Here is a 10,205-nt window from a genome sequence, read left to right as displayed (position 1 = left end):
TTATAACCCCGCGTAATACGCGTAGAATATATATATAATTAATGACATGTTGAACTTGGTAAAAATTGAACCACTAAAAAAAGCGTGAAGTTAGATTGATGGCCGTTGAGATTCTGGTTAATGGTGACCGGCGGTTGAAAAAATGGATACATCATCTATTAGAGGTCTCGTTAAGTAATGTTTCTGTTTGATTGGATGTCTTTTATGGATCCGAATATGTCTGTATTGTCTGTACTTGAGCTTTAACGTTTTATTTGAATAATTTAGTTATATACAAAAGTTACTAACCAATTAAATTACCAATCTATACATCACATGTTGTGTGATAATCTAACTTAAAGTTATGCATAATATCTTTATGATTTTCATACAACTATTTTTTTGATACATAATTGTGATAGCTTATTATAGATTTTGTATTTGTTTTTTTTTCCAGTTATTCATTAACTCAAAAATCGTTGAGTAACTATTGAAAAGTTATGTCAATCTGTGTATCGTACCGATTAAAAAGAAATTTTTATTAAATAAAAAGTCAAAAATTGATTTTAAATATGAAAAATAATATAAAGTTTAAAACTATTAGTTTCCATAATTATATATTAAATAACATTAATAATTAATGTCTACAAATTTATATTAGGAAATAAAAATTATTTAATTTATTGATTTAAAATTAAATCTAAAAAATTTTAAAAAAAAGGAAGGTATATGACATCATCGTTTTGATCTAATAGCTATAATTAAAAATTGAACTTTGTTCAAGGGTCCAGATTTCTCTATTTTGAAATTAAGATTTATTTTTTATATATATTTAGATATATAATCATGTATAATCTGATGGTGTACTAATAGTTTTCATTTATGATTCATATAAAAATAGTAAATATCAGATTAAATCAATGAAGATTAAATGCAAGTTTTCGTAATTTAAGAAAATAAGGACTTCACACCTTAATTATGGACAATAATTAGCAATTCTCTTTTGACGATGTTAATCTATAGGGATAAGTATCTTGCAATGTAACAAACTTTGAACGAATGTCTATAGTAGAAAATAACTAAAGTTTTGTGTATTGTATGTAAACAACTCGAAAATAATGTAATTATTGTATGTAAGAAAATGTATTCAACCAATTAAAATCAGACAACTGGCACCTATATATAGTTATCACGTATGTTTTCTTACATAGAATAAACATTTTTTAAAGTTGTTTACATACAATACACAAAACTTTAGTTATTTCCTATTATAGACATTCGTCCAAAGTTTGTTACATTCCAAGATACTTATCCCTAATCTATAACCTATTAATGTATGTTTAATCCATGTTATTTTCGTTGGTTGAATGATTGATAACCAAGTTATCATTGTTTAAGTGAACAGATGAGACTTGTTTGACATGCTAATGTTTAAGTGCATGTCAAATAAATGAGAACAAGTTTCATATGAACGTTTTTATCCTTCTCAATTTTTGTAGCAATTTTTTCTTTATCTGTGTTGTATTTATTTTTTCAGCTCCTTTTGATAAAAACATTATTTGATTCAATATATATGTACTTTTACCATGCTTAAAGACTGATCAACTACGATTAATTAAGGATGAAGTAATGTTCAAAAAAAGAAAAAAAAAAAAAAATTAAGGATGAAGTACGGACAGCTCGAGAGAAATTAATATGATAATGTTATGTTCCGTTCCTTTAGAATTTCTCGTTAGAATCATCAATCTAAATGTTTTATCTTGACGATCATGTGTGTTCAATCCTCCGATTTCCAATTATTTTTTTGATCATCTGTAGAATCATCAATCTAAACCTTTGAGTAATTAGTGAGCCATTAAGATCCTAAACCTCAACAAGCCGATAATAAAGAAATAGGAATCCTCTATGGATGTAGTACGTGGATATAATGATGCAGGGGATAATATTAACTTTGGTTTCCTTTGGCTTTCACTACTATCATTTTTCTTAATTTCCAAGCAATGAATATGAGATATTCACATCTAATTTTCATGAAATATGTCGTCGAATCTTGAATATATATATATTTTTATTTCGATATTTACTACCGATAATGATCCAATTAATACTTAGATCATTGACCGGATCATGTTCATTGACTAGCCTCGCGGAAGATGAACAGGTATACCAAGTGTGGAGATCGAAAACCCCGATATTGTACCTACCTTGCCACCTCGAATCAACAAGACGAAAAGGTCACTTTCATTTTTGTCACTTTCGTTGAAATCTTGTGCTTTTGCTACACAATTTTGTAGGACAGGGAAAAAATATAGGTAGTATCTTGTCTACTAAAACTTAATAAATAAGCTGCTTGGTGTTTGGTAAACGATGCTTTATAATGATTTAGAGTTAGTATTGTTCATAAAAAGGATTTAGTATAACGCTTAAGTAATCGATTCGAAAATTATAATAATTTATAAATTATTTTATTTGGATTCTTTAAGGTCTTGTTATATAACCATAAAGTCTGTAGTTAATGTGTAAATGGTGTATATTTATCATAAAATTTAAGAGTGAACCTTTAATATAAAAGGTATAGTTTTTTAATGCACGTTAATTATAAGGGTGTATTTTTAACATTTTCTATATATAAATTCTAAAGTTGTATAATTGAATTTGTATTAAAACACATGTAAGTTTGTATATAAATATCATAGGATTTTCAAAACTGAGAGTATAATGATCCAATCCAACAAAACAAAGTAGATGATTTAAAACGAATATCTCAAAGAAGAAGTATATTATACTTCTATCACCATAACCCAAATTCTATTTGTAGTTTGGTACATGGTAACAACTGATTTTTTGTTAATTTTTGTTTTTGGCCATTTTATTTCGCACTATAATTTGTTAAACATGTAGAAGGAAGTCAAGGAACCAAGTTAATTACCAACATTATATAAACATGTTTCTGAAGTTGCTCTTGTTTGCAACAAGTCAACAAGTACTATGGCTTCTTGGTGCCTCAGTTATTGTGGTTTCTGTATATTTGTTCTGACTTATCATGAAAATGTTTAGTGTAAACCCACCGTATATAACAGATTTAAAAAGGAAACTAGAATCCCAAATCACAGATCTTTATTTCAAAAGACTCATTACTACACCAAAAAGCATATATATCGAATATAAAGGAAAGTGTCGTGTCAAACAAACTTCCAAAACTTTGAGACACCTACGTTCTAAAAGGGCATCTTTTTGGACCTACGATCTTTCATAAAAATCATAACACAAATGAAACCACCAAGCAAACACCATTGATACTACTAGTACTACCACACATGTAAGAGATAACCCGAATAAACTTTTTCGGAACAGGCCAACTATTTATCATTGCAAGAAAACAAAAGGTGGTACCCAAACAAACCCCAAGTAGTAAAACCAATAATAGGTGTGACAATCTATAAATAGGAAATAGGATGAATCACAAACAAACAAACCCGGATTTTGAACGATAATAAAGAAAAAAATTGTAGCAAAATCCCCCCAAAAAAATAACCAAAATGGGAACCAATGATATAGAGTGAAGTCGTTTAATGTGTATCTTATTAATCAACCTTCTAAATCAATATATTCAATTATTGTGACAAAAGGGTGGATAGTCGATAATCCAAATAAGCCCATAATCAACTGTATATCATTTAACTAACTACCATGGACGGTTCTGGTACAATGTAATTTTTTAGAGGTATATTTGTAATTTTGTTCCAAAATATTTAAATAATTAAAAAAATACATACAAATGTAACCATCATTGTGATAATCTTTTTCTTTGGAAGTATGTTACTTATGTTGGAAACATTAATTTTGAGATAAATCCTCTATTATTGGAGTAAAATTTTTGAGTTGTTTTAATTTTTAATAGAGTTGAAAAAGAGAAGTTGAAAAAAGTGTTTTATTTGTTTGGGTAAATATATTATACATTGTTAAATAATATAGTTGTCTGTAAAAATGTTATTTTCTTTTCAAAGTACTTTATAAAATTAATCACAATAGTCAGGTGAAAATTTATGTAGAGGCTTAAATGTAAATCATTGATTTCAATGAACTTATTTTATGTTGTTTGATATAACGCAACTTCTACCACATGCTCCAAAATTGCAAAGACCAATGTTCATGTTAAAGATAGATGTTCCCATAACTGATACTCACTTATACTAAACTCGGTTTTCTCAACACCGATCGTTGATACTCACCTATGTTAACGAAATTCTTTTAGGGGTCCATATTTTCTATTAGGTGAGAGCCAATTTTTTTATAAAGATTTTTCCCCAGAGATGGCTCTAATAAATATAATAAGTGACAACAAAAAATTTGTCCCCCTCGTACAAAACGTTCTGGCTCCGTCCCTGTTAACTAATTTTGGTAATGATGACTTACTCGTTAACCATTAAAAAAAACCCATGTCAAATCATCCCGGATCAGCTTGATCCATCCTTAAAATGCTCTTTACAATGCATACATTTGTTGACCCATACACAAGAAGCCCAATCTTGGCTGCTCTTATCAAAGGCAATCTCCTAGTTTTAAAATGTTTTAAACTAAACAACTTGCATCAATGCATCATAAGGGTTGAAGGGGAGACACCGTAACATATTGTTTCTTTATAATGCACAATACGTTCATACAGGTTTGTATATGAACCAATGAATCCTAATAAACAAATAAGATGGTATGAGATTCACAGCTAATATACAACATAAAGATGTGGTTTCAGGATAGTAGTCCAGAAGTATTAGTTAAAACTGAACCCAACAACGAGTACAGAGTGCCATACAATCTCCCTTGCAATCAAAAATATAACCCAACACTTTCGGGATTACGTAGTAAAAATTCCTTAATGATTTTCCTTTTATACGCCACTGTTGTTCAAGTCTTTGAATGTTCTTCTTCAACTCATTCTCAAGACTACAACCAACAACCTCCGGAAATTTCTGAAGTACCTTGGAAATATCATCATCCGAAAGGCCTAAATCCCTCAAATAATCCAATATGGCATCAATTTCTTCGAATTTAGGTACAACTCATTCACGTTCTTCACTCCAATAAGGGGAGCAAAGTAACCCGAATGCTTTTTCTAATATTTTGTCTTCCTCTTCTACAGTGAATTCAAATCCTGAAAGAGCTTGTCGACAAGCTTCCCATTTCTTCATATCTTCCTCACTCAAAACTGTCTCTACTTGAATGTGTTCTCCTTCTCGTAGAAGTTAGACTTTTAGTGGGAAAGAGTTGTTTTCTCTCGATGGGCGGATAAGTATATGACAATATTGCATTGCATGATACGGGATTTACCTATAACTCAAGACCGAAAAGAATAAGAACAAAATTAAATGTGTATTCAACAAATTTCATACCCAAACTCCAAAGGTAATAAGACTCAGAAATGATCATTAGATACATGAACAACACTATTTTGGACAGAGGTTTCGGAATGGTACCATAAAATTATAGTCTATATGGAATTTGTAGTGATGGAAAAATGACTAGTTGGGTAACAGGTGGTTTTCTGAACCAGCGAACTGGGGTCAGAGCAGATTGGGCACAAACATTTTTTCTCGTTTCTTTTGTTTACAGCTAACTAAATTTGTATGATCAAAACTAACTACATTATTATTATCACAATCTAATATTCAGAATAAAATGATGCAAGTTTTTATCCTAATTTGACACATTTTACAGACTTTAGACCCGTTTGACAAGTTTCGCTTTAGCTACTTTTTTTTAATTTTCCCATCTTACGCATTGCAGGCGTTGTCTAACCAAATTGACCCGTTTGCCTATGATTGGAAGTTCGCACCTCTAAGAACTACTGTACTAAGTATATGCATAAAAAGAAAAGCAATCCATCCCACCGACACACCCACACAGACTTCTTTTTCGCTTTTATGATGGACTGCAGACTGCAAAAATCTATGACATGGTCAAGGTCGGTGTACATTTCCATAATCTACTAGGGTAAAAAGCAAGTGAAGGAGAAAAAGTCTGCTTCAATATCAGACCTCTATTTAAGAGTAAAAAGTAAAGCATGTAAATTATCAAAGCTTACCATAAAAGCATTAGAATATCTGACTATGGAAAAAAAAATGGACCCAAAATTATCACTTGCCAAAGTGGTCCAAACAACTTCATACAAAAATACCACAGACTACTAATTTGGAATTAATAGATGTTGATCTTGATATAAACTTACCAACTCACACATTGACAAGTTGTCTATGTGTATGAGAACTCATAAGATAAGTAGAAAATATGGCACGATCATATTAAATTCAGGTGATCAAACCATCTAGATCACTTGTCTATATCTTTTCAAGAAAATCAAAATGTAAAATGAAACACCACTATGTTCGGTCAATTTTCTTTAATTCTAGTCAAAATACATGTACAGCTGGTGTATTAAACAAGACTTTTTTAAAATATCACCATTTCTAGATCTGAAATTTCACATCGTCAAATACCCCATAGCATCACTAAGACGTTCAAAAACTTTTTATGTTTTTTCAAGGTGTGCGAACAAGTAACAATATTTCTGTACTAACCCAGATGCAGAGCGTTGCACATTTTTAACAATAAAAAAACCTAATAGGCCCAAGTTAATCAAAGACTAACCTCAATAATTATGAGTTCAGTGATATCTAATTATGAATCAAAGGCTACACTTCATTCCAGACCTAAAGAGTTCTATTACTTGAAACAGAAACATAAACTTAAGTGTTTGATGTGCGAGAAACTGGGTAACAATTAACAAAAGTATGAATGAGCTATAAAATTTAACTTTGAAGCTGCTTTACCCTGCTCAGTTTACGAAAGAAAACACAAACTTGCAGAGAATAAAACCAAATCATTTGATAATCAATAAGAGGATTAGATCTATTTAAGTGGTCAAACAAAACTCTATTTAGACCAGGAGGTGAATAGAAGGAAAGGATAAACATACCCAATAACTACTAGATTATAGATTGACTAGTAAATCACCGATTATCATTGATAAATTACGAAACACAGAAATTCTACCCAACTGCTCATCAAATAAGATCTTGGTAACAAAAAAATGAGGACCATAATTACTAGACTTGTAGCACCCATTATCCCCCTTGCACATAATTAATGAGAAAAAACATAATAAGAGTTGTTTGGACATAATTCATATTACTCTTTCGTCTAACAAACATTACATGTTAATGAGACTCATATGAAAGAAATTTGCTGTTTGCCTGAAAGGTAACAAGGACCATTTACACACACCCCATAACTGTTATGAATCATCCATTCCTCATGTTCCTTGGTTTTCATGTAAACAAACTCATTATGAAAGATGTGAAATTGTTCAGCATAATTTGTCTGAATTTGGATCAGTATTGAATAAGTCAGATTCCATTTAAACCTGTTCTTTGTGACATTTAAAATGTTTCATGCAAAACATGGATTCTGCTTTGAAAATGGGCTTCCAATTTCACATAAATATTTCGCTTAAACAAAAATCAGATGTATTTTTTTAAATAGCATAAAATACTGACTTGCACAAGTCCAAAATGGGGCTTGAAACCCGCAACCTATGATTAGTAAGATACCTTTGGTACTACTGGCCAAAGGCATGTTAGTCAAGTCATATGTAAGATCCTTCCTAAGTTTTTTCTCCTTTGTAAAAAGTTAACTCGAAGTCACGTAAAAGAATGAGCTCAGACAATGATAAGACTATTTTGGTCTTTACTTTGAATAAATTAAACAGTACATTCAACTATTTGTTACTACCCATTAACAAAACTGGGTAACATAATATTCAGACAACTCAAACCTTTCTACTATACAAAACATCTTTAAGGAAAGCAGCTGTTGTATTTATAGATCTGGTTCCGGTACGTCATGCCACTCCCAATGTTGACTCAGCCAATTACTCGGAATTGACTAGTGACTCGGAGGCCCCAGGAGTGGAGTTAGCCCGTCTCAGACTACAAAATCGGTCAACGAGGCAAACTAGAGTCAAATGCGGTCAAACTCCGATAGAGTTCAAAATCGTTGAGCAATATGATCCAAATTATGATGAAGTGTGAATCTCTATCAATCAATATCGTATGTTTTCAAACTTTGAACTATTATGTTTATTGTTTTAAATTAGTAGTTTCAACTTTGAAGTATTATGTTTTTGTTTCTAAATAATTATGTTCAACTTTTTGAAGTTTATAGCCTATTTCTAATTTTCTACAAAATTATAGATTTTATTTATAAAATCCCAATCTGGTTACTCCTGATCCTAACATTCTCAAACAATTATGTACCTTCAAATATAATTTTGCACTTGGGGAAAGCAGAAAGCTAGATCCAAGCTAGCCTTCAAGTGTCTCACAAATGCATTTTTGTAGTACATTTCCCTATGCAAATAGGGTACGATATCCTATCTCTCTAGCTAAACAATTTTGTATTATTAGACTATCTCCAATGGGTATGTTTTTGGGAGCCCTTGGGTGCCCTTAGGTGCCCTTAGATATCCTTTGCGGTTGAAGCTTGTCCAAAACTAAAGATTTTTTGGTGCATGCCCTTAGGTGCCCTTACTTATATTTTTATTGTTTTTAGTGGAGTTAAAGGATAAGTAAGGATATGTAAGGATGTTTGTATGGTTGGAGATAAAATTATAGGATTTTAAGGATTTATAAGGATGTGTAAGGATTTGTAAGAATATGATGTGGCAGCTCAAGGATGCCTAAGGGGCGTCCTTAGCATTGGAGATAGCCTTATTGTTTACGTATCCAACCTATCATGAAAAAGTCCTATTTTACTTATTCTTACCTAGTTACTTTTGCAATATTTTATTGTTCGATATGAATCGACCTTAAAAATGTTCTTAGTTGTGTTGTTGCTGCTGCTTTTGTGTAGTTGTTCTGTAAAAATGTTGTCTTTCACGATGCTGATCATTTTTACTACTTCAGTTTAGGGTATACAGCTGGTTTAGACTTTCAACATGGAGAATTATTGCTTTTCTATTCTGTTTACTCTCTCTTGAATTAACATGGGAAAATATTTTGATCTAACAATTAATGGAGCATAATATTTATGTTCCTAAACTATCTTGTCTGAACATCGATGAAGCATTAATATATAGAGCCTTGAAGGGATTGATTAGTTATGCAGTAATTAATTGCTTATCATGACTCTAATATTTAAATCATATATGCACCCAACATTTTTGGCGACCTATATATAGACATTTAAAAACAGTGTGGAGGTGATAGATCGAGCATATAATACAAGTCTAGCTCAGGTAAGGTACGTTTTCACATAATTGAATGACTACTAACCGAAAAACGAGAAAAAGTGTTCCAGTTTCAAAGGTCGAAGCTACGCAAGAAGCTTCCCAGCATTCCTGCATTATTAGAGTAAAAAACACAGTTTATTTTTGCTAAGGTTCACGGAATTTACAACGACATAACGAGAGGATTCCGGTATAAAAAAGCTAGAGCGAAAAACACAGATTATTTTTCTTTCATAATCTAGAATTTGTAAAACATTAAATAACAAAAATTAAGCAAGCAAATTAACAATACATACGTACATACATAAAGGATGATAATACCGATTAGGGATTTTCTGCCCTTGTTTTTAAGCAATAAGTATACTTCCAAAAATAATCTAAAAATTAATTCATTCCCCCTTCATTGATTGTAGATCACATCTCCGTTCCTATTTATGTTATTTTTTTCTTGTCAAAGTCAAGCCATTGTAATTTTAACTAAACTAGCATGGTACCCGCGTAAATGCGGTGGCGGTGTCCACAATGCAACGGTGACGGGCGGCGGTGACGACGAATAGTGTGGACTATTATGTAAATCTAATTAATATAATGGTTAGTATAGTTAATTTAAAGGTCGGGGGACTAATGGTGTTTTTGTTTCATTTAGAGTGGGGTTGTATTGTATTTAGGAAGTATTGTTTTAATGGAGGAAAATTCTGACATTTTTTCCCCTATAACTTTCAACAGAGTCAATTCTTTTTAATAAAGAGTATAGAAGTATAGATATTTGATTCCCAATTTTTCTAAAAAATCAACTCTTTTCTACCCTTTTATTTATCAAAATGAAATCCCACAAAAACCATACCATTGTTCTTGCTTCTCTTCGGATATGTATGTATTTATCTCAAACTTTTCATGTTTTTGTTTTTCTAACTAGTATTTGAGTGTGATACATATGATTTGT

The 10,205-nt window shown here is 31.1% G+C and overlaps 1 long non-coding RNA gene across 2 annotated transcripts; it reads right to left on the bottom strand.

The window, feature by feature from the left end:
* Nucleotides 1-4,611: 4,611 nt before the first annotated feature.
* On the bottom strand, nucleotides 4,612-9,685 carry LOC122579429. Of its 2 annotated transcripts, none has more exons than XR_006320633.1 (3): nucleotides 9,563-9,685; nucleotides 9,309-9,373; nucleotides 4,612-5,307 (listed from the first exon to the last, which is right to left on the bottom strand). It is a non-coding gene; the product is annotated as an uncharacterized LOC122579429 (long non-coding RNA). The 2 variants fall into 2 exon arrangements; XR_006320632.1 differs by lacking the exon at nucleotides 4,612-5,307 and adding an exon at nucleotides 7,703-7,964.
* Nucleotides 9,686-10,205: the final 520 nt, after the last annotated feature.

Source organism: Erigeron canadensis, chromosome 8 (genome assembly GCF_010389155.1).
Source record: "Erigeron canadensis isolate Cc75 chromosome 8, C_canadensis_v1, whole genome shotgun sequence".
NCBI lineage: Eukaryota > Viridiplantae > Streptophyta > Magnoliopsida > Asterales > Asteraceae > Erigeron > Erigeron canadensis.
The sequence above is the reverse complement of the archived record's forward strand: the minus strand, read 5'-3'. Positions and strand labels throughout refer to the sequence as shown.